Source organism: Engystomops pustulosus, unplaced genomic scaffold, assembly GCF_040894005.1.
Source record: "Engystomops pustulosus unplaced genomic scaffold, aEngPut4.maternal MAT_SCAFFOLD_423, whole genome shotgun sequence".
Classification (NCBI taxonomy): domain Eukaryota; kingdom Metazoa; phylum Chordata; class Amphibia; order Anura; family Leptodactylidae; genus Engystomops; species Engystomops pustulosus.
In genome coordinates, this window is record NW_027285302.1 from 33,659 (window position 1) to 61,593 (window position 27,935).

Genomic DNA, 27,935 nt, shown 5'->3' on the forward strand with positions numbered 1-27,935 from the left:
ACTCCCGCCATGCAAAGCGACACCAACCAGGAAAAGGAAGGGGAGAGGCAAACGTTACCCATGACGCACTGGGGTCGTGAGTCACATGATGAGTGGGGGCGTGTCCAGCAGTCCCGGGAGATAACGGGGAGATGCGTCTCTCTATCAGCAGTGATTGCACCGGAGACGCGCGGGACATGACAGTAATGCACGGTCTTATGGGGTCTTATGGTGGGGATAGTACTAAAGAGTTAGTAATATAGTTATTAAATAAGAATGTCCATAATACCCATAAACATGTAAATCATAACACAACCTCCGTGTACACGGCACCACCGGGTCCAGAGCCGCCGGAGATACTGGAGAATGATCCTGGAGCAAAGTACAACACGTCCCGCAAAAGACGAGTCATCCACCGGCTCCACAGCCAAAAAGTGACAACGTTCTGCCCCACATCAGGGATTTATATGGCAAATTTAGTAAAAAATAAGAAAAAATCTTCACGTCAGGTCCCCGAAATCGTATCGCCCCATAGAATAAGGATCACAGGATTATAACAACACGAGAAAAATAGGAGAATCCAACCCCACAATGGTGACACTGGAAAGAGGGTCTCATCCGCAACAATAACGCAGTCACATGACCCCAATAACGGAACAGCGAAAATTTTATATCCTACAAAAGGGGCCAATGAGGAAACTGCAAGCCCCCCCTCCCCTCCTGCGCCTCTCCGTGCCCCCATAACACAAGTAACGGCCACATGTGGGGGATCTCTGCACTCGGGAGAAGTAACGGCCACATGTGGGGGGTCTCTGCACTCGGGAGAAGTAACGGCCACATGTGGGGGGTCTCTGCACTCGGGAGAAGTAACGGCCACATGTGGGGGGTCTCTGCACTCGGGAGAAGTAACGGCCACATGTGGGGGGTCTCTGCACTCGGGAGAAGTAACGGCCACATGTGGGGGGTCTCTGCACTCGGGAGAAGTAACGGCCACATGTGGGGGGTCTCTGCACTCGGGAGAAGTAACGGCCACATGTGGGGGGTCTCTGCACTCGGGAGAAGTAACGGCCACATGTGGGGGGTCTCTGTACTCGGGAGAAGTAACGGCCACATGTGGGGGGGTCTCTGCACTCGGGAGAAGTAACGGCCACATGTGGGGTGGTCTCTGTACTGGGGAGAAGTAACGGCCACATGTGGGGGGTCTCTGCACTCGGGAGAAGTAACGGCCACATGTGGGGGGTCTCTGTACTCGGGAGAAGTAACGGCCACATGTGGGGGGGTCTCTGCACTCGGGAGAAGTAACGGCCACATGTGGGGGGTCTCTGCACTCGGGAGAAGTAACGGCCACATGTGGGGGGTCTCTGCACTCGGGAGAAGTAACGGCCACATGTGGGGAGTCTCTGCACTCGGGAGAAGTAACGGCCACATGTGGGGGGTCTCTGTACTCGGGAGAAGTAACGGCCACATGTGGGGGGTCTCTGTACTCGGGAGAAGTAACGGCCACATGTGGGGGGTCTCTGCACTCGGGAGAAGTAATGGCCACATGTGGGGGGTCTCTGTACTCGGGAGAAGTAACGGCCACATGTGGGGGGTCTCTGTACTCGGGAGAAGTAACGGCCACATGTGGAGGGTCTCTGCACTCGGGAGAAGTAACGGCCACATGTGGGGGGTCTCTGCACTCGGGAGAAGTAACGGCCACATGTGGGGAGTCTCTGCACTCGGGAGAAGTAACGGCCACATGTGGGGGGTCTCTGTACTCGGGAGAAGTAACGGCCACATGTGGGGGGTCTCTGTACTCGGGAGAAGTAACGGCCACATGTGGGGGGTCTCTGTAGTCAGGAGAAGTAACGGCCACATGTGGGGGGTCTCTGTACTCGGGAGAAGTAACGGCCACATGTGGGGGGTCTCTGCACTCGGGAGAAGTAACGGCCACATGTGGGGAGTCTCTGCACTCGGGAGAAGTAACGGCCACATGTGGGGGGTCTCTGTACTCGGGAGAAGTAACGGCCACATGTGGGGGGTCTCTGTACTCGGGAGAAGTAACGGCCACATGTGGGGAGTCTCTGTACTCGGGAGAAGTAACGGCCACATGTGGGGGATCTCTGCACTCGGGAGAAGTAACGGCCACATGTGGGGGTCTCTGCACTCGGGAGAAGTAACGGCCACATGTGGGGGGTCTCTGCACTCGGGAGAAGTAACGGCCACATATGGGGGGTCTCTGTACTTGGGAGAAGTAACGGCCACATGTGGGGGGTCTCTGCACTCGGGAGAAGTAACGGGCCACATGTGGGGGGTCTCTGCACTCGGGAGAAGTAACGGCCACATGTGGGGGGTCTCTGCACTCGGGAGAAGTAACGGCCACATGTGGGGGGTCTCTGTACTCGGGAGAAGTAACGGCCACATGTGGGGGGTCTCTGTACTCGGGAGAAGTAACGGCCACATGTGGGGGGTCTCTGTACTCGGGAGAAGTAAAGGCCACATGTGGGGGGTCTCTGCACTGGGGAGAAGTAACGGCCACATGTGGGGGGTCTCTGTACCCGGGAGAAGTAAAGGCCACATGTGGGGGGTCTCTGCACTGGGGAGAAGTAACGGCCACATGTGGGGGTCTCTGTACTCGGGAGAAGTAACGGCCACATGTGGGGGGTCTCTGCAATCGGGAGAAGTAATGGCCACATGTGGGGGGGGTCTCTGTACTCGGGAGAAGTAACGGCCACATGTGGGGGGTCTCTGAACTGGGGAGAAGTAACGGCCACATGTGGGGGGTCTCTGCACTCGGGAGAAGTAACTGCCACATGTGGGGGGTCTCTGTACTCGGGAGAAGTCAGTTTGTGGTGGGGTAGGGGAGCACAGTATGAGGGGTCAGTGTGGGGTAGGGGTGCACAGTATGAGGGGTCAGTGTGTGGTGGGGTAGGGGAGCACAGTATGAGGGGTCAGTGTGTGGTGGAGTAGGGGAGCACAGTATGAGGGGTCAGTGTGTGGGGGGTAGGGGAGCACAGTATGAGGGGTCAGTGTGTGGTGGGGTAGGGGAGCACAGTATGAGGGGTCAGTGGGGGGGTAGGGGCGCACAGTATGAGGGGTCAGTGTGTGGGGGGGTAGGGGTGCACAGTATGAGGGGTCAGTGTGTGATGGGGTAGGGGAGCACAGTATGAGGGGTCAGTGTGTAATGGGGTAGGGGAGCACAGTATGAGGGGTCAGTGTGTGGCGGGGTAGGGGAGCACAGTATGAGGGGTCAGTGTGTGGGGGGGTAGGGGAGCATAGTATGAGGGGTCAGTGTGTGGGGGGGGTAGGGGAGCACAGTATGAGGGGTCAGTGTGTGGTGGGGTAGGGGAGCACAGTATGAGGGGTCAGTGTGTGGTGGGGTAGGGGGAGCACAGTATAAGGGGTCAGTGTGTGGTGGGGAATTGGTGCACAGTATGAGGGGTCAGTGTGTGGTGGGGTAGGGGAGCACAGTATGAGGGGTCAGTGGGGGGGTAGGGGCGCACAGTATGAGGGGTCAGTGTGTGGGGGGTAGGGGTGCACAGTATGAGGGGTCAGTGTGTGATGGGGTAGGGGAGCACAGTATGAGGGGTCAGTGTGTATGGGGTAGGGGAGCACAGTATGAGGGGTCAGTGTGTGGCGGGGTAGGGGAGCACAGTATGAGGGGTCAGTGTGTGGGGGGGTAGGGGAGCATAGTATGAGGGGTCAGTGTGTGGGGGGGGGTAGGGGAGCACAGTATGAGGGGTCAGTGTGTGGTGGGGTAGGGGAGCACAGTATGAGGGGTCAGTGTGTGGTGGGGTAGGGGAGCACAGTATAAGGGGTCAGTGTGTGGTGGGGAATTGGTGCACAGTATGAGGGGTCAGTGTGTGGGGGTAGGGGAGCACAGTATGAGGGGTCAGTGTGTGGTGGGGAAGGGGTGCACAGTATGAGGGGTCAGTGTGTGGAGGGGTAGGGGAGCACAGTATGAGGGGTCAGTGTGTGGTGGGGTAGGGGAGCACAGTATGAGGGGTCAGTGTGTGGTGGGTAGGGGTGCACAGTATGAGGGGTCAGTGTGTAATGGGGTAGGGGAGCACAGTATGAGGGGTCAGTGTGTGGTGGGGTAGGGGTGCACAGTATGAGGGGTCAGTTTGTGGGGGGGTAAGGGTGCACAGTATGAGGGGTCAGTGTGTGGTGGGGTAGGGGGTGCACAGTATGAGGGGTCAGTGTGTGGGGGGGGGGGGTAGGGGAGCACAGTATGAGGGGTCTGTGTGTGGTGGGGTAGGGGAGCATAGTATGAAGGGTCAGTGTGTGGCGGGGTAGGGGAGCACAGTATGAGGGGTCAGTGTGTTGCGGGGTAGGGGAGCACAGTATGAGGGGTCAGCGTGTGGGGGGGGTAGGGGTGCACAGTATGAGGGGTCAGTGTGGTGGGGTAGGGGAGCACAGTATGAGGGGTCAGTGGGGGGGGTAGGGGTGCACAGTATGAGGGGTCAGTGTGTGGTGGGGTAGGGGAGCACAGTATGAGGGGTCAGTGTGTGGGGGGTAGGGGTGCACAGTATGAGGGGTCAGTGTGTGGTGGGGGTAGGGGAGCACAGTATGAGGGGTCAGTGTGTGGTGGGGTAGGGGAGCTCAGTGTGTGGGGGGTAGGGGTGCACAGTATGAGGGGTCAGTGTGTGGTGGGGTAGGGGGTGCACAGTATGAGGGGTCAGTGTGTGATGGGGTAGGGGAGCACAGTATGAGGGGTCAGTGTGTGGTGGGGTAGGGGTGCACAGTATGAGGGGTCAGTGTGTGGTGGGGTAGGGGAGCACAGTTTGAGGGGTCAGTGTGTGGTGGGGTAGGGGAGCACAGTATGAGGGGTCAGTGGGGGGGGGTAGGGGTGCACAGTATGAGGGGTCAGTGTGTGGGGGGGTAGGGGTGCACAGTATGAGGGGTCAGTGTGTGATGGGGTAGGGGAGCACAGTATGAGGGGTCAGTGTGTAATGGGGTAGGGGAGCGCAGTTTGTAGGGGGGGTCAGTGTGTGGTGGGGAAGGGGTGCACAGTATGAGGGGTCAGTGTGTGGGGGGTAGGGGAGCACAGTATGAGGGGTCAGTGTGTGGTGGGGAAGGGGTGCACAGTATGAGGGGTCAGTGTGTGGCGGGGTAGGGGAGCACAGTATGAGGGGTCAGTGTGTGGTGGGGTAGGGGAGCATAGTATGAGGGGTCAGTGTGTGGTGGGGTAGCGGTGCATAGTATGAGGGGTCAGTTTGTGGGGGGGTAGGGGTGCACAGTATGAAGGGGTCAGTGTGTGGTGGGGTAGGGGAGCACAGTATGAGGGGTCAGTGTGTGGGGGGTAGGGGAGCACAGTATGAGGGGTCAGTGTGTGGTGGGGTAGGGGAGCACAGTATGAGGGGTCAGTGTGTGGTGGGGTAGGGGAGCACAGTATGAGGGGTCAGTGTGTGGTGGGGGTAGGGGAGCACAGTATGAGGGGTCAGTGTGTGGTGGGGTAGGGGAGCACAGTATGAGGGGTCAGTGTGTGGTGCGGTAGGGGAGCACAGTATGAGGGGTCAGTGTGTGGGGGGGGTAGGGGGAGCACAGTATGAGGGGTCAGTGTGTGGTGGGGTAGGGGAGCACAGTATGAGGGGTCAGTGTGTGGTGCGGTAGGGGAGCACAGTATGAGGGGTCAGTGTGTGGTGCGGTAGGGGAGCACAGTATGAGGGGTCAGTGTGTGGTGGGGTAGGGGAGCACAGTATGAGGGGTCAGTGTGTGGTGGGGTAGGGAGCACAGTATGAGGGGTCAGTGTGTGGTGCGGTAGGGGAGCACAGTATGAGGGGTCAGTGTGTGGTGCGGTAGGGGAGCACAGTATGAGGGGTCAGTGTGTGGTGGGGTAGGGGAGCACAGTATGAGGGGTCAGTGTGTGGTGGGGTAGGGGAGCACAGTATGAGGGGTCAGTGTGTGGTGGTGTAGGGGAGCACAGTATGAGGGGTCAGTGTGTGGAGGGGAAGGGGTGCACAGTATGAGGGGTCAGTGTGTGGGGGGTAGGGGAGCACAGTATGAGGGTCAGTGTGTGGTGGGGTAGGGGAGCACAGTATGAGGGGTCAGTGTGGGGGGTAGGGGAGCACAGTATGAGGGTCAGTGTGTGGTGGGGTAGGGGAGCACAGTATGAGGGGGTCAGTGTGTAATGGGGTAGGGGAGCACAGTATGAGGGGTCAGTGTGTAATGGGGTAGGGGAGCACAGTATGAGGGGTCAGTGGGGGGGGGGGTAGGGGTGCACAGTATGAGGGGTCAGTGTGTGGGGGGGTAGGGGTGCACAGTATGAGGGGTCAGTGTGTAATGGGGTAGGGGAGCACAGTATGAGGGGTCAGTATGTGGCGGGTGGGGTGCACAGTATGTGGGGTCAGTATGTGGCGGGTGGGGTGCACAGTAATGGGGTGCACAGTAGTGGGGTGCACAGTAGTGGGTGCACAGTAGTGGGGTGCTCAGTATGAGGGGTCAGTATGTGGCGGGTGGGGTGCACAGTATGTGGGGTCAGTATGTGGCGGGTGGGGTGCACAGTATGGGGTGTACAGTAGTGGGGTGCACAGTAGTGGGGTGCTCAGTATGAGGGGTCAGTATGTGGCGGGTGGGGTGTACAGTAGTGGGGTGCACAGTATGAGGGGTCAGTGTGTGGCGGGTGGGGTGCACAGTAGTGGGGTGCACAGTATGTGGGGTCAGTATGTGGCGGGTGGGGTGCACAGTAATGGGGTGTACAGTAGTGGGGTGCACAGTATCAGGGGTCAGTATGTGGCGGGTGGGGTGCACAGTAGTGGGATGCACAGTATGAGGGGTCAGTGTGTGGCGGGTGGGGTGCACAGTAGTGGGATGCACAGTATGAGGGGTCAGTGTGTGGCGGGTGGGGTGCACAGTAGTGGGGTGCACAGTATGAGGGGTCAGTGTGTGGCGGGTGGGGTGCACATTAGTGGGGTGCACAGTATGAGGGGTCAGTATGTGGCGGGTGGGGTGCACAGTAGTGGGGTGCTCAGTATGAGGGGTCATTGTGTGGCGGGTGGGGTGCACAGTAGTGGGGTGCTCAGTATGAGGGGTCAGTGTGTGGCGGGTGGGGTGCACAGTAATGGGGTGCACAGTAGTGGGGTGTACAGTAATGGGGTGCACAGTAGTGGGGTGTACAGTAGTGGGGTGTACAGTAATGGGGTGCACAGTAGTGGGGTGCACAGTAGTGGGGTTACAGTAATGGGGTGCACAGTAGTGGGGTGCACAGTAGTGGGGTGTACAGTAATGGGGTGCACAGTAGTGGGGTGCGCAGTAGTGGGGTGCGCAGTAGTGGGGTGCACAGTAGTGGGGTGCACAGTAATGGGGTGCACAGTAATGGGGTGCACAGTAGTGGGGTGCACAGTAGTGGGGTGCACAGTAGTGGGGTGTACAGTAATGGGGTGCACAGTAGTGGGGTGCGCAGTAGTGGGGTGCACAGTAATGGGGTGCACAGTAGTGGGGTGCACAGTAGTGGGGTGTACAGTAATGGGATGCACAGTAGTGGGGTGCACAGTATGTGGGGTCAGTATGTGGCGGGTGGGGTGCACAGTAGTGGGGTGCACAGTAGTGGGGTGTACAGTAATGGGGTGCACAGTAGTGGGGTGCGCAGTAGTGGGGTGCACAGTAATGGGGTGCACCGTAGTGGGGTGCACAGTAGTGGGGTGTACAGTAATGGGGTGCACAGTAGTGGGGTGCACAGTATGTGGGGTCAGTATGTGGCGGGTGGGGTGCACAGTAGTGGGGTGCACAGTAGTGGGGTGCACAGTAATGGGGTGCACAGTAGTGGGATGCACAGTAGTGGGTGCTCAGTAGTGGGGTGCTCAGTAGTGGGTGCACAGTAGTGGGGTGCACAGTATGTGGGGTCAGTATGTGGCGGGTGGGGTGCACAGTAATGGGGTGCACAGTAGTGGGTGCACAGTAGTGGGGTGCACAGTAATGGGGTGCACAGTAGTGGGGTGCACAGTAGTGGGGTGTACAGTAATGGGGTGCACAGTAGTGGGGTGCACAGTATGTGGGGTCAGTATGTGGCGGGTGGGGTGCATAGTAGTGGGTGCACAGTAGTGGGGTGTACAGTAATGGGGTGCACAGTAGTGGGGTGCGCAGTAGTGGGGTGCACAGTAATGGGGTGCACCGTAGTGGGGTGCACAGTAGTGGGGTGTACAGTAATGGGGTGCACAGTAGTGGGGTGCACAGTATGTGGGGTCAGTATGTGGCGGGGTGGGGTGCACAGTAGTGGGGTGCACAGTAGTGGGGTGCACAGTAATGGGGTGCACAGTAGTGGATGCACAGTAGTGGGGTGCTCAGTAGTGGGGTGCTCAGTAGTGGGGTGCACAGTAGTGGGGTGCACAGTATGTGGGGTCAGTATGTGGCGGGTGGGGTGCACAGTAATGGGGTGCACAGTAGTGGGGTGCACAGTAGTGGGGTGCACAGTAATGGGGTGCACAGTAGTGGGGTGCACAGTAGTGGGTGTACAGTAATGGGGTGCACAGTAGTGGGGTGCACAGTATGTGGGGTCAGTATGTGGCGGGTGGGGTGCATAGTAGTGGGGTGCAAAGTAGTGGGGTGTACAGTAATGGGGTGCACAGTAATGGGGTGCACAGTAGTGGGGTGCACAGTAGTGGGGTGCACAGTAATGGGGTGCACAGTAGTGGGGTGCACAGTAGTGGGGTGCACAGTAATGGGGTGCACAGTAGTGGGGTGCACAGTAGTGGGGTGCACAGTAGTGGGGTGCGCAGTAGTGGGGTGCACAGTAGTGGGGTGCACAGTATGTGGGGTCAGTATGTGGCGGGTGGGGTGCACAGTAGTGGGGTGCACAGTAGTGGGGTGCACAGTAATGGGGTGCACAGTAGTGGGGTGCACAGTAGTGGGGTGCTCAGTAGTGGGGTGCACAGTAGTGGGGTGCACAGTAGTTCGGTGCACAGTATGTGGGGTCAGTATGTGGCGGGTGGGGTGCACAGTAGTGGGGTGCACAGTAGTGGGGTGCACAGTAGTGGGGTGCACAGTATGTGGGGTCAGTATGTGGCGGGTGGGGTGCACAGTAATGGGGTGCACAGTAGTTGGGTGCACAGTAGTGGGGTGCACAGTATGAGGGGTCAGTGTGTGGGGGGTAGGGGTGCACAGTATGAGGGGTCAGTGTGTGGGGGGGTAGGGGTGCACAGTATGAGGGGCCAGTGTGTGGCGGGTGGGGTGCACAGTAATGGGGTGCACAGTAGTGGGGTGCTCAATATGAGGGGTCAGTGTGTGGCGGGTGGGGTGCACAGTAATGGGGTGCACAGTAGTGGGGTGCACAGTAGTGGGGTGCTCAGTAGTGGGGTGCACAGTAGTGGGGTGCACAGTAGTGGGGTGCACAGTATGTGGGGTCAGTATGTGGCGGGTGGGGTGCACAGTAGTGGGGTGCTCAGTAGTGGGGTGCACAGTATGTGGGGTCAGTATGTGGCGGGTGGGGTGCACAGTAGTGGGGTGCACAGTAGTGGGGTGCACAGTAGTGGGGTGCACAGTAGTGGGGTGCACAGTCTCAGGCCTCCTCCTGGCAGAGGGATAGGACTTGAGGGTCCCGCTCGGTTCTGGATATTGGGGTCTTTGTGCTGTTCTGGGGGTGTCTGGGGGAGGGTCAGTGTCTGTCATTGTCCCGGTGCGGGTGGGATTTGGGGGGACATGTATTCGGCAGCTCCGGCCTGCAGTTAACCAGTTAGTGTCCGTCCTGCAGCTGAGCAGTGACAGGAGAGCGCAGGACCCGGCTCTGCAATGAGTTAACAACGCGGTGATTACACATTCCCCCTCCCTGCCCTCTCCTCCTCCTCCTCCTCCTCTGCTGCAGACACAGATCATCACTGCGGAGGAGCCCAGACCGGACCCCTGAGTGGTGAGTGTGCACCCCCCGGGTCAGAGGTCAGCTGTGTCCTTACAGCCCAGTGGTGAGTGTGCACCCCCCGGGTCAGAGGTCAGCCGTCTCCTTACAGCCCAGTGGTGAGTGTGCACCCCCCGGGTCAGAGGTCAGGTGCGTCCTTACAGCCCAGTGGTGAGTGTGCACCCCCTGGGTCAGAGGTCAGCCGTCTCCTTACAGCCCAGTGGGTAGTGTGCACCCCCCGGGTCAGAGGTCAGGTGCGTCCTTACAGCCCAGTGGTGAGTGTGCACCCCCTGGGTCAGAGGTCAGCCGTCTCCTTACAGCCCAGTGGGTAGTGTGCACCCCCCGGGTCAGAGGTCAGGTGCGTCCTTACAGCCCAGTGGGTAGTGTGCACCCCCGGGTCAGAGGTCAGCCGTCTCCTTACAGCCCAGTGTGTAGTGTGCACCCCCCGGGTCAGAGGTCAGGTGCGTCCTTACAGCCCAGTGGTGAGTGTGCACCCCCCGGGTCAGAGGTCAGCTGTCTCCTTACAGCCCAGTGGGTAGTGTGCACCCCCGGGTCAGAGGTCAGCTGTCTCCTTACAGCCCAGTGGTGAGTGTGCACACCCCGGGTCAGAGGTCAGCCGTCTCCTTACAGCCCAGTGGGTAGTGTGCACCCCGGGGTCAAAGGTCAGCTGTCTCCTTACAGCCCAGTGGTGAGTGTGCACACCCCGGGTCAAAGGTCAGCTGTCTCCTTACAGCCCAGTGGGTAGTGTGCACCCCTGGGTCAAAGGTCAGCTGTCTCCTTACAGCCCAGTGGTGAATGTGCACCCCCTGGGTCAGAGGTCAGCTGTTTCCTTACAGCCCAGTGGTGAGTGTGCACCCCCTGGGTCAGAGGTCAGCCGTCTCCTTACAGCCCAGTGGGTAGTGTGCACCCCCGGGTCAGAGGTCAGCTGTCTCCTTACAGCCCAGTGGTGAGTGTGCACCCCCGGGTCAGAGGTCAGCTGTCTCCTTACAGCCCAGTGGTGAGTGTGCACCCCCTGGGTCAGAGGTCAGCTGTCTCCTTACAGCTCAGTGGTGAGTGTGCACCCCCTGGGTCAGAGGTCAGCTGTCTCCTTACAGCCCAGTGGTGAGTGTGCAAGCCCTGGGTCAGAGGTCAGCTGTCTCCTTACAGCCCAGTGGTGAGTGTGCACCCCCGGGTCAGAGGTCAGGTGCGTCCTTACACGACCTGTGCTACAGCCGCACGGTGATGTCATGGTAACAGCAAACAGGGAACCTCCAGCAATGGGGAACTATAACTCCCAGCATCCCCTGACAGCCACATGATGGGGCACATTTACTTACCCGGTCCAGTCGCGATCTGGTGGTGCGTTGTCCGACGAGGATTCGGGTTCTGCCGGGATTCCCTAAGGTCGTGCGCTGATATCCTGCAGGTGTCGCTGCTGCGCTGAGGTCGGCCGGAGTTCACCTTCTTCTTCCCGGTGCATGTCAGTGCTGATCTTGCGACACAAATCTTTTTTAAATTCCGCGTTTTCTCCGAATCCATTGGGTTGTCTGACGCCCACGCCCCCGGGGCAATTCGGCGCAAATCGGAAATATTCGGGAAACCCGACAAAAGTGCGGCGTTCGGGTGCTTAGTAAATGAGCCCCATTGTGTGTTACTAGAATACCGACTGTTTATAGAACATTTTGGAAATCTGTCAGTGGGAGACGCCGCATCAAAGGAACTGGTGCTCTCCTCCCCTGTGCGGGCGATGCAGGTGCTCTCCTCCCCTGTGCAGGCGATGCAGGTGCTCTCCTCCCCTGTGCGGGCGATGCAGGTGCGCTCCTCCCCTGTGCGGGCGATGCAGGTGCTCTCCTCCCCTGTGCGGGCGATGCAGGTGCTGTCCTCCCCTGTGCGGGCGATGCAGGTGCTCTCCTCCCCTGTGCGGGCGATGCAGGTGCTCTCCTCCCCTGTGCGGGCGATGCAGGTGCTCTCCTCCCCTGTGCGGGCGATGCAGGTGCTCTCCTCCCCTGTGCGGGCGATGCAGGTGCTCTCCTCCCCTGTGCGGGCGATGCAGGTGCTCTCCTCCCCTGTGCGGGCGATGCAGGTGCTCTCCTCCCCTGTGCGGGCGATGCAGGTGCTCTCCTCCCCTGTGCGGGCGATGCAGGTGCTCTCCTCCCCTGTGCGGGCGATGCAGGTGCTCTCCTCCCCTGTGCGGGCGATGCAGGTGCTCTCCTCCCCTGTGCGGGCGATGCAGGTGCGCTCCTCCCCTGTGCGGGCGATACAGGTGCTCTCCTCCCCTGTGCGGGCGATGCAGGTGCGCTCCTCCCCTGTGCGGGCGATGCAGGTGCTCTCCTCCCCTGTGCAGGCGATGCAGGTGCTCTCCTCCCCTGTGCGGGCGATGCAGGTGCTCTCCTCCCCTGTGCGGGCGATGCGGGTGCTCTCCTCCCCTGTGTGGGCGATGCAGGTGCTCTCCTCCCCTGTGCGGGCGATGCGGGTGCTCTCCTCCCCTGTGCGGGCGATGCAGGTGCTCTCCTCCCCTGTGCGGGCGATGCAGGTGCTCTCCTCCCCTGTGCGGGCAATGCGGGTGCTCTCCTCCCCTGTGCGGGCGATGCAGGTGCTCTCCTCCCCTGTGCGGGCGATGCAGGTGCTCTCCTCCCCTGTGCGGGCGATGCAGGTGCGCTCCTCCCCTGTGCGGGCGATGCAGGTGCTCTCCTCCCCTGTGCGGGCGATGCAGGTGCTCTCCTCCCCTGTGCGGGCGATGCGGGTGCTCTCCTCCCCTGTGCGGGCGATGCAGGTGCTCTCCTCCCCTGTGCGGGCGATGCGGGTGCTCTCCTCCCCTGTGCGGGCGATGCAGGTGCTCTCCTCCCCTGTGCGGGCGATGCGGGTGCTCTCCTCCCCTGTGCGGGCGATGCAGGTGCTCTCCTCCCCTGTGCGGGCGATGCGGGTGCTCTCCTCCCCTGTGCGGGCGATGCGGGTGCTCTCCTCCCCTGTGCGGGCGATGCAGGTGCTCTCCTCCCCTGTGCGGGCGATGCAGGTGCGCTCCTCCCCTGTGCGGGCGATGCAGGTGCTCTCCTCCCCTGTGCGGGCGATGCAGGGCATAGATGCTGCAGTCTGCTGTACCTCCTCTGTATAAGTGGCACGGATGATATACAATTCTCTGCTTTGTTACAGTAAGGATCATTTTCTTGTCTCATGTCTCAGCCGTGAGGTCACTCCATCAGATATGTCTGGATTGGGTCGAGCTCCAGGCAAAAATGGCAACATCAAGATGATTGTCCAGGTAAGTAAATCTGATGATCCCTACATGAAACAGATCTACATACACAACCACATCACATAGAAGACCATCTGATGAACATCCACCTGACACCTACACAACCACATCGCATAGAAGACCATCGGATGAACATCCACCTGACACCTACACAACCACATCGCATAGAAGACCATCTGATGTACATCCACCTGACACCTACACAACCACATCACATAGAAGACCATCTGATGTACATCCACCTGACACCTACACAACCACATCGCATAGAAGACCATCTGATGAACATCCACCTGACACCTACACAACCACATCGCATAGAAGACCATCTGATGAACATCCACCTGACACCTACACAACCACATCGCATAGAAGACCATCTGATGAACATCCACCTGACACCTACACAACCACATCGCATAGAAGACCATCTGATGAACATCCACCTGACACCTACACAACCACATCGCATAGAAGACCATCGGATGAACATCCACCTGACACCTACACAACCACATCGCATAGAAGACCATCTGATGTACATCCACCTGACACCTACACAACCACATCACATAGAAGACCATCTGATGAACATCCACCTGACACCTACACAACCACATCACATAGAAGACCATCTGATGAACATCCACCTGACACCTACACAACCACATCACATAGAAGACCATCTGATGAACATCCACCTGACACCTACACAACCACATCACATAGAAGACCATCTGATGAACATCCACCTGACACCTACACAACCACATCACATAGAAGACCATCTGATGAACATCCACCTGACACCTACACAACCACATCACATAGAAGACCATCTGATGTACATCCACCTGACACCTACACAACCACATCACATAGAAGACCATCTGATGTACATCCACCTGACACCTACACAACCACATCACATAGAAGACCATCTGATGATCATCCACCTGACACCTACACAACCACATCACATAGAAGACCATCTGATGATCATCCACCTGACACCTACACAACCACATCACATAGAAGACCATCTGATGATCATCCACCTGACACCTACACAACCACATCACATAGAAGACCATCTGATGAACATCCACCTGACACCTACACAACCACATCGCATAGAAGACCATCTGATGAACATCCACCTGACACCTACACAACCACATCGCATAGAAGACCATCTGATGAACATCCACCTGACACCTACACAACCACATCGCATAGAAGACCATCTGATGAACATCCACCTGACACCTACACAACCACATCGCATAGAAGACCATCGGATGAACATCCACCTGACACCTACACAACCACATCGCATAGAAGACCATCTGATGATCATCCACCTGACACCTACACAACCACATCGCATAGAAGACCATCTGATGAACATCCACCTGACACCTACACAACCACATCGCATAGAAGACCATCTGATGTACATCCACCTGACACCTACACAACCACATCACATAGAAGACCATCTGATGAACATCCACCTGACACCTACACAACCACATCGCATAGAAGACCATCGGATGAACATCCACCTGACACCTACACAAGCAGATCGCATAGAAGACCATCTGATGAACATCCACCTGACACCTACACAACCACATCACATAGAAGACCATCTGATGATCATCCACCTGACACCTACACAACCACATCACATAGAAGACCATCTGATGTACATCCACCTGACACCTACACAACCACATCACATAGAAGACCATCTGATGTACATCCACCTGACACCTACACAACCACATCACATAGAAGACCATCTGATGTACATCCACCTGACACCTACACAACCACATCACATAGAAGACCATCTGATGTACATCCACCTGACACCTACACATGCACATCACATAGAAGACCATCTGATGATCATCCACCTGACACCTACACAACCACATCGCATAGAAGACCATCTGATGATCATCCACCTGACACCTACACAACCACATCGCATAGAAGACCATCTGATGATCATCCACCTGACACCTACACATGCACATCACATAGAAGACCATCTGATGATCATCCACCTGACACCTACACATGCACATCACATAGAAGACCATCTGATGATCATCCACCTGACACCTACACATGCACATCACATAGAAGACCATCTGATGATCATCCACCTGACACCTACACAACCACATCACATAGAAGACCATCTGATGTACATCCACCTGACACCTACACAACCACATCACATAGAAGACCATCTGATGATCATCCACCTGACACCTACACATGCACATCGCATAGAAGACCATCTGATGTACATCCACATGACACCTACACAACCACATCACATAGAAGACCATCTGATGTACATCCACATGACACCTACACAACCACATCACATAGAAGACCATCTGATGATCATCCACCTGACACCTACACAACCACATCACATAGAAGACCATCTGATGTACATCCACCTGACACCTACACAACCACATCGCATAGAAGACCATCTGATGAACATCCACCTGACACCTACACATGCACATCACATAGAAGACCATCTGATGATCATCCACCTGACACCTACACAAGCACATCACATAGAAGACCATCTGATGAACATCCACCTGACACCTACACAACCACATTACATAGAAGACCATCTGATGAACATCCACCTGACACCTACACAACCACATCACATAGAAGACCATCTGATGTACATCCACATGACACCTACACAACCACATCACATAGAAGACCATCTGATGTACATCCACATGACACCTACACAACCACATCACATAGAAGACCATCTGATGATCATCCACCTGACACCTACACAACCACATCACATAGAAGACCATCTGATGTACATCCACCTGACACCTACACAACCACATCGCATAGAAGACCATCTGATGAACATCCACCTGACACCTACACAACCACATCACATAGAAGACCATCTGATGTACATCCACCTGACACCTACACAACCACATCACATAGAAGACCATCTGATGATCATCCACCTGACACCTACACAACCACATCGCATAGAAGACCATCTGATGTACATCCACCTGACACCTACACAACCACATCACATAGAAGACCATCTGATGAACATCCACCTGACACCTACACAACCACATCACATAGAAGACCATCTGATGTACATCCACCTGACACCTACACATGCACATCACATAGAAGACCATCTGATGATCATCCACCTGACACCTACACAACCACATCGCATAGAAGACCATCTGATGTACATCCACCTGACACCTACACAACCACATCACATAGAAGACCATCTGATGAACATCCACCTGACACCTACACAACCACATCACATAGAAGACCATCTGATGAACATCCACCTGACACCTACACAACCACATCACATAGAAGACCATCTGATGTACATCCACCTGACACCTACACAACCACATCACATAGAAGACCATCTGATGTACATCCACCTGACACCTACACAACCACATTACATAGAAGACCATCTGATGTACATCCACATGACACCTACACAACCACATCACATAGAAGACCATCTGATGTACATCCACCTGACACCTACACAACCACATCACATAGAAGACCATCTGATGAACATCCACCTGACACCTACACAACCACATTACATAGAAGACCATCTGATGTACATCCACCTGACACCTACACAACCACATCACATAGAAGACCATCTGATGAACATCCACCTGACACCTACACAACCACATCACATAGAAGACCATCTGATGATCATCCACCTGACACCTACACAACCACATCGCATAGAAGACCATCTGATGAACATCCACCTGACACCTACACAACCACATCACATAGAAGACCATCTGATGATCATCCACCTGACACCTACACAACCACATCGCATAGAAGACCATCTGATGTACATCCACCTGACACCTACACATGCACATCACATAGAAGACCATCTGATGAACATCCACCTGACACCTACACAACCACATCACATAGAAGACCATCTGATGTACATCCACCTGACACCTACACAACCACATCACATAGAAGACCATCTGATGATCATCCACCTGACACCTACACAACCACATCGCATAGAAGACCATCTGATGTACATCCACCTGACACCTACACATGCACATCACATAGAAGACCATCTGATGAACATCCACCTGACACCTACACAACCACATCACATAGAAGACCATCTGATGTACATCCACCTGACACCTACACAACCACATCACATAGAAGACCATCTGATGAACATCCACCTGACACCTACACAACCACATCACATAGAAGACCATCTGATGATCATCCACCTGACACCTACACAACCACATCACATAGAAGACCATCTGATGAACATCCACCTGACACCTACACAACCACATCACATAGAAGACCATCTGATGTACATCCACCTGACACCTACACAACCACATCACATAGAAGACCATCTGATGAACATCCACCTGACACCTACACAACCACATCACATAGAAGACCATCTGATGTACATCCACCTGACACCTACACAACCACATCACATAGAAGACCATCTGATGTACATCCACCTGACACCTACACAACCACATCACATAGAAGACCATCTGATGAACATCCACCTGACACCTACACAACCACATCGCATAGAAGACCATCTGATGATCATCCACCTGACACCTACACAACCACATCGCATAGAAGACCATCTGATGAACATCCACCTGACACCTACACAACCACATCGCATAGAAGACCATCGGATGAACATCCACCTGACACCTACACAACCACATCGCATAGAAGACCATCTGATGTACATCCACCTGACACCTACACAACCACATCACATAGAAGACCATCTGATGAACATCCACCTGACACCTACACAACCACATCACATAGAAGACCATCTGATGAACATCCACCTGACACCTACACAACCACATCACATAGAAGACCATCTGATGAACATCCACCTGACACCTACACAACCACATCACATAGAAGACCATCTGATGAACATCCACCTGACACCTACACAACCACATCACATAGAAGACCATCTGATGAACATCCACCTGACACCTACACAACCACATCACATAGAAGACCATCTGATGTACATCCACCTGACACCTACACAACCACATCACATAGAAGACCATCTGATGTACATCCACCTGACACCTACACAACCACATCACATAGAAGACCATCTGATGATCATCCACCTGACACCTACACAACCACATCACATAGAAGACCATCTGATGATCATCCACCTGACACCTACACAACCACATCACATAGAAGACCATCTGATGATCATCCACCTGACACCTACACAACCACATCACATAGAAGACCATCTGATGAACATCCACCTGACACCTACACAACCACATCGCATAGAAGACCATCTGATGAACATCCACCTGACACCTACACAACCACATCGCATAGAAGACCATCTGATGAACATCCACCTGACACCTACACAACCACATCGCATAGAAGACCATCTGATGAACATCCACCTGACACCTACACAACCACATCGCATAGAAGACCATCGGATGAACATCCACCTGACACCTACACAACCACATCGCATAGAAGACCATCTGATGATCATCCACCTGACACCTACACAACCACATCGCATAGAAGACCATCTGATGAACATCCACCTGACACCTACACAACCACATCGCATAGAAGACCATCTGATGTACATCCACCTGACACCTACACAACCACATCACATAGAAGACCATCTGATGAACATCCACCTGACACCTACACAACCACATCGCATAGAAGACCATCGGATGAACATCCACCTGACACCTACACAAGCAGATCGCATAGAAGACCATCTGATGAACATCCACCTGACACCTACACAACCACATCACATAGAAGACCATCTGATGATCATCCACCTGACACCTACACAACCACATCACATAGAAGACCATCTGATGTACATCCACCTGACACCTACACAACCACATCACATAGAAGACCATCTGATGTACATCCACCTGACACCTACACAACCACATCACATAGAAGACCATCTGATGTACATCCACCTGACACCTACACAACCACATCACATAGAAGACCATCTGATGATCATCCACCTGACACCTACACAACCACATCGCATAGAAGACCATCTGATGAACATCCACCTGACACCTACACAACCACATCGCATAGAAGACCATCTGATGATCATCCACCTGACACCTACACAACCACATCGCATAGAAGACCATCTGATGATCATCCACCTGACACCTACACAACCACATCGCATAGAAGACCATCTGATGATCATCCACCTGACACCTACACATGCACATCACATAGAAGACCATCTGATGATCATCCACCTGACACCTACACAACCACATCGCATAGAAGACCATCTGATGTACATCCACCTGACACCTACACAACCACATCACATAGAAGACCATCTGATGTACATCCACCTGACACCTACACAACCACATCACATAGAAGACCATCTGATGTACATCCACCTGACACCTACACAACCACATCACATAGAAGACCATCTGATGTACATCCACCTGACACCTACACAACCACATCACATAGAAGACCATCTGATGATCATCCACCTGACACCTACACAACCACATCACATAGAAGACCATCTGATGTACATCCACCTGACACCTACACAACCACATCACATAGAAGACCATCTGATGATCATCCACCTGACACCTACACATGCACATCGCATAGAAGACCATCTGATGTACATCCACATGACACCTACACAACCACATCACATAGAAGACCATCTGATGTACATCCACCTGACACCTACACAACCACATCGCATAGAAGACCATCTGATGAACATCCACCTGACACCTACACAACCACATCACATAGAAGACCATCTGATGAACATCCACCTGACACCTACACAACCACATCACATAGAAGACCATCTGATGTACATCCACCTGACACCTACACAACCACATCACATAGAAGACCATCTGATGAACATCCACCTGACACCTACACAACCACATCGCATAGAAGACCATCTGATGAACATCCACCTGACACCTACACAACCACATCACATAGAAGACCATCTGATGTACATCCACCTGACACCTACACAACCACATCGCATAGAAGACCATCTGATGAACATCCACCTGACACCTACACAACCACATCGCATAGAAGACCATCTGATGATCATCCACCTGACACCTACACAACCACATCACATAGAAGACCATCTGATGTACATCCACCTGACACCTACACAACCACATCGCATAGAAGACCATCTGATGAACATCCACATGACACCTACACAACCACATCACATAGAAGACCATCTGATGATCATCCACATGACACCTACACAACCACATCACATAGAAGACCATCTGATGATCATCCACCTGACACCTACACAACCACATCACATAGAAGACCATCTGATGTACATCCACCTGACACCTACACAACCACATCGCATAGAAGACCATCTGATGAACATCCACCTGACACCTACACATGCACATCACATAGAAGACCATCTGATGTACATCCACATGACACCTACACAACCACATCACATAGAAGACCATCTGATGTACATCCACATGACACCTACACAACCACATCACATAGAAGACCATCTGATGATCATCCACCTGACACCTACACAACCACATCACATAGAAGACCATCTGATGTACATCCACCTGACACCTACACAACCACATCGCATAGAAGACCATCTGATGAACATCCACCTGACACCTACACAACCACATCACATAGAAGACCATCTGATGTACATCCACCTGACACCTACACAACCACATCACATAGAAGACCATCTGATGATCATCCACCTGACACCTACACAACCACATCGCATAGAAGACCATCTGATGTACATCCACCTGACACCTACACAACCACATCACATAGAAGACCATCTGATGAACATCCACCTGACACCTACACAACCACATCACATAGAAGACCATCTGATGTACATCCACCTGACACCTACACATGCACATCACATAGAAGACCATCTGATGATCATCCACCTGACACCTACACAACCACATCGCATAGAAGACCATCTGATGTACATCCACCTGACACCTACACAACCACATCACATAGAAGACCATCTGATGAACATCCACCTGACACCTACACAACCACATCACATAGAAGACCATCTGATGAACATCCACCTGACACCTACACAACCACATCACATAGAAGACCATCTGATGTACATCCACCTGACACCTACACAACCACATCACATAGAAGACCATCTGATGTACATCCACCTGACACCTACACAACCACATTACATAGAAGACCATCTGATGTACATCCACATGACACCTACACAACCACATCACATAGAAGACCATCTGATGTACATCCACCTGACACCTACACAACCACATCACATAGAAGACCATCTGATGAACATCCACCTGACACCTACACAACCACATTACATAGAAGACCATCTGATGTACATCCACCTGACACCTACACAACCACATCACATAGAAGACCATCTGATGAACATCCACCTGACACCTACACAACCACATCACATAGAAGACCATCTGATGATCATCCACCTGACACCTACACAACCACATCGCATAGAAGACCATCTGATGAACATCCACCTGACACCTACACAACCACATCACATAGAAGACCATCTGATGATCATCCACCTGACACCTACACAACCACATCGCATAGAAGACCATCTGATGTACATCCACCTGACACCTACACATGCACATCACATAGAAGACCATCTGATGAACATCCACCTGACACCTACACAACCACATCACATAGAAGACCATCTGATGTACATCCACCTGACACCTACACAACCACATCACATAGAAGACCATCTGATGATCATCCACCTGACACCTACACAACCACATCGCATAGAAGACCATCTGATGTACATCCACCTGACACCTACACATGCACATCACATAGAAGACCATCTGATGAACATCCACCTGACACCTACACAACCACATCACATAGAAGACCATCTGATGTACATCCACCTGACACCTACACAACCACATCACATAGAAGACCATCTGATGAACATCCACCTGACACCTACACAACCACATCACATAGAAGACCATCTGATGATCATCCACCTGACACCTACACAACCACATCACATAGAAGACCATCTGATGAACATCCACCTGACACCTACACAACCACATCACATAGAAGACCATCTGATGTACATCCACCTGACACCTACACAACCACATCACATAGAAGACCATCTGATGAACATCCACCTGACACCTACACAACCACATCACATAGAAGACCATCTGATGTACATCCACCTGACACCTACACAACCACATCACATAGAAGACCATCTGATGTACATCCACCTGACACCTACACAACCACATTACATAGAAGACCATCTGATGTACATCCACCTGACACCTACACAACCACATCACATAGAAGACCATCTGATGAACATCCACCTGACACCTACACAACCACATTACATAGAAGACCATCTGATGTACATCCACCTGACACCTACACAACCACATCACATAGAAGACCATCTGATGATCATCCACCTGACACCTACACAACCACATCGCATAGAAGACCATCTGATGTACATCCACCTGACACCTACACAACCACATCACATAGAAGACCATCTGATGTACATCCACCTGACACCTACACATGCACATCACATAGAAGACCATCTGATGTACATCCACATGACACCTACACAACCACATCACATAGAAGACCATCTGATGTACATCCACATGACACCTACACAACCACATCACATAGAAGACCATCTGATGATCATCCACCTGACACCTACACAACCACATCACATAGAAGACCATCTGATGTACATCCACCTGACACCTACACAACCACATCGCATAGAAGACCATCTGATGTACATCCACCTGACACCTACACAACCACATCACATAGAAGACCATCTGATGATCATCCACCTGACACCTACACAACCACATCACATAGAAGACCATCTGATGTACATCCACCTGACACCTACACAACCACATCACATAGAAGACCATCTGATGATCATCCACCTGACACCTACACAACCACATCACATAGAAGACCATCTGATGAACATCCACCTGACACCTACACAACCACATCACATAGAAGACCATCTGATGTACATCCACCTGACACCTACACAACCACATCACATAGAAGACCATCTGATGAACATCCACCTGACACCTACACAACCACATCACATAGAAGACCATCTGATGATCATCCACCTGACACCTACACAACCACATCGCATAGAAGACCATCTGATGAACATCCACCTGACACCTACACAACCACATCACATAGAAGACCATCTGATGAACATCCACCTGACACCTACACAACCACATCACATAGAAGACCATCTGATGTACATCCACCTGACACCTACACATGCACATCACATAGAAGACCATCTGATGATCATCCACCTGACACCTACACAACCACATCGCATAGAAGACCATCTGATGTACATCCACCTGACACCTACACAACCACATCACATAGAAGACCATCTGATGAACATCCACCTGACACCTACACAACCACATCACATAGAAGACCATCTGATGAACATCCACCTGACACCTACACAACCACATCACATAGAAGACCATCTGATGTACATCCACCTGACACCTACACAACCACATCACATAGAAGACCATCTGATGTACATCCACCTGACACCTACACAACCACATCACATAGAAGACCATCTGATGTACATCCACCTGACACCTACACATGCACATCACATAGAAGACCATCTGATGTACATCCACATGACACCTACACATGCACATCACATAGAAGACCATCTGATGATCATCCACCTGACACCTACACAACCACATCGCATAGAAGACCATCTGATGAACATCCACCTGACACCTACACAACCACATCACATAGAAGACCATCTGATGATCATCCACCTGACACCTACACAACCACATCGCATAGAAGACCATCTGATGTACATCCACCTGACACCTACACATGCACATCACATAGAAGACCATCTGATGAACATCCACCTGACACCTACACAACCACATCACATAGAAGACCATCTGATGTACATCCACCTGACACCTACACAACCACATCACATAGAAGACCATCTGATGAACATCCACCTGACACCTACACAACCACATCACATAGAAGACCATCTGATGATCATCCACCTGACACCTACACAACCACATCACATAGAAGACCATCTGATGTACATCCACCTGACACCTACACAACCACATTACATAGAAGACCATCTGATGTACATCCACATGACACCTACACAACCACATCACATAGAAGACCATCTGATGTACATCCACCTGACACCTACACAACCACATCACATAGAAGACCATCTGATGTACATCCACCTGACACCTACACAACCACATCGCATAGAAGACCATCTGATGAACATCCACCTGACACCTACACAACCACATCACATAGAAGACCATCTGATGATCATCCACCTGACACCTACACAACCACATCGCATAGAAGACCATCTGATGTACATCCACCTGACACCTACACAACCACATCACATAGAAGACCATCTGATGAACATCCACCTGACACCTACACAACCACATCACATAGAAGACCATCTGATGTACATCCACCTGACACCTACACAAGCACATCACATAGAAGACCATCTGATGAACATCCACCTGACACCTACACATGCACATCACATAGAAGACCATCTGATGAACATCCACCTGACACCTACACATGCACATCACATAGAAGACCATCTGATGAACATCCACCTGACACCTACACATGCACATCACATAGAAGACCATCTGATGAACATCCACCTGACACCTACACAACCACATCACATAGAAGACCATCTGATGTACATCCACCTGACATCTATACAACCTTGTGACATAGAAGACCATCTGATGAACATCCACCTGACACCTACACAACCACATCACATAGAAGACCATCTGATGAACATCCACCTGACACCTACACATGCACATCACATAGAAGACCATCTGATGAACATCCACCTGACACCTACACATGCACATCACATAGAAGACCATCTGATGAACATCCACCTGACACCTACACAACCACATCACATAGAAGACCATCTGATGTACATCCACCTGACACCTACACAACCACATCGCATAGAAGACCATCTGATGTACATCCACCTGACACCTACACATGCACATCACATAGAAGACCATCTGATGTACATCCACCTGACACCTACACAAGCAGATCGCATAGAAGACCATCTGATGTACATCCACCTGACACCTACACAACCACATCACATAGAAGACCATCTGATGTACATCCACCTGACACCTACACAACCACATCACATAGAAGACCATCTGATGATCATCCACCTGACACCTACACAACCACATCACATAGAAGACCATCTGATGATCATCCACCTGACACCTACACAACCACATCACATAGAAGACCATCTGATGTACATCCACCTGACACCTACACATGCACATCGCATAGAAGACCATCTGATGAACATCCACCTGACACCTACACAACCACATCACATAGAAGACCATCTGATGTACATCCACCTGACACCTACACAACCACATCGCATAGAAGACCATCTGATGAACATCCACCTGACACCTACACAACCACATCGCATAGAAGACCATCTGATGATCATCCACCTGACACCTACACAACCACATCGCATAGAAGACCATCTGATGATCATCCACCTGACACCTACACAACCACATCACATAGAAGACCATCTGATGAACATCCACCTGACACCTACACAACCACATCACATAGAAGACCATCTGATGTACATCCACCTGACACCTACACAACCACATCACATAGAAGACCATCTGATGATCATCCACCTGACACCTACACAACCACATCGCATAGAAGACCATCTGATGATCATCCACCTGACACCTACACAACCACATCACATAGAAGACCATCTGATGATCATCCACCTGACACCTACACAACCACATCACATAGAAGACCATCTGATGTACATCCACCTGACACCTACACAACCTTGTGACATAGAAGACCATCTGATGAACATCCACCTGACACCTACACAACCACATCACATAGAAGACCATCTGATGTACATCCACCTGACACCTACACAACCACATCACATAGAAGACCATCTGATGAACATCCACCTGACACCTACACATGCACATCACATAGAAGACCATCTGATGAACATCCACCTGACACCTACACAACCACATCACATAGAAGACCATCTGATGTACATCCACCTGACACCTACACAACCACATCACATAGAAGACCATCTGATGAACATCCACCTGACACCTACACAACCACATCACATAGAAGACCATCTGATGTACATCCACCTGACACCTACACAACCACATCACATAGAAGACCATCTGATGAACATCCACCTGACACCTACACAACCACATCGCATAGAAGACCATCTGATGTACATCCACCTGACACCTACACAACCACATCACATAGAAGACCATCTGATGAACATCCACCTGACACCTACACAACCACATCACATAGAAGACCATCTGATGAACATCCACCTGACATCTATACAACCTTGTGACATAGAAGACCATCTGATGAGCCTAATGACCAGAGTAGACTGGTGACATTGGTAACAACTGTTCTACATAGACTAGCAAAATCAACTACACAACCCATAGATACCAGCACCTAGTCCAGCATCACTGAGCAGCTTCAATCTATTCAGGGACAGAGGCCGGAGAAGTCTTGTCTTCACAGACACATTAGACCTTGTAATATTTTTAGTTTTTTATTCGATCTTGTGTTTCTCAGACCAGTGTCCTCACAAGGTCCGCACTACCCGGTCATCTCCACTGCAATTCACTGTCACTGACTAGTCAGGAAATATAACGACAGTGATAGAGGTCTCCCTGATCATCCCTGAGCAGGGTGTGATGAGCCTTCGGATCGGCCTCCAGAATCTCTCCGATCACAGAGAATTACAGCTTCACCCATGTGGAGGCTTTCAAGAGATTTTTTTGAACTAGAAATCTAGACTAATTTTCATTTGCAACTTTATTTTTCACAGAATCCTGAGGAGACATCACCATCATCACTAACGCGACTCATCATTCCTAAAGTGCCTTTAACCAAGAAAAGGTGAGTTGTATCAAAACCAACATAGTCCACCCTGCTCCATATACAGCGGAGATGCCAAACGCAACCACAGAAGAAGGTGACAGGATGTGTAGAGTCAGGCAGGTGCGGCCCCGGAGGAGCTCGAGGGGATGGCGCACATTGATCACCTGTTGGATTGGACTACATGGTTGGCTGAAAGATGAGATCTATGGGGGCAGTTTTGTAGTCAAGTCAGGTTTTGGAATTTTACTCTACTAGAGATAAAGACCAGAAGGTCGAGAAGCAGAAGAAGGCATGACCAGTAGACATAGGGATGACCACTCACAATAGATTGACTGTCGGCTGAGAATATAACTGGAAATGATTCATTTATCTTACTGTTTTTTGCAGCAAACACAAAGAAAATCTAATGTTAAGTCGAAGAAAGATTCTGACACATGAGCAGGT

At 52.2% G+C, this 27,935-nt stretch overlaps 1 long non-coding RNA gene across 2 annotated transcripts; it reads left to right on the plus strand.

Annotated features, from left to right (window-relative positions):
* Positions 1–55: 55 nt before the first annotated feature.
* LOC140111336 (uncharacterized) lies at positions 56–27,935 on the plus strand. 2 transcript variants are annotated; one of them, XR_011851920.1, is made up of 4 exons: positions 56–182; positions 12,914–13,022; positions 27,439–27,509; positions 27,879–27,935. It is a non-coding gene; the product is annotated as an uncharacterized lncRNA (long non-coding RNA). The 2 variants fall into 2 exon arrangements; XR_011851919.1 differs by lacking the exon at positions 56–182 and adding an exon at positions 9,732–9,799.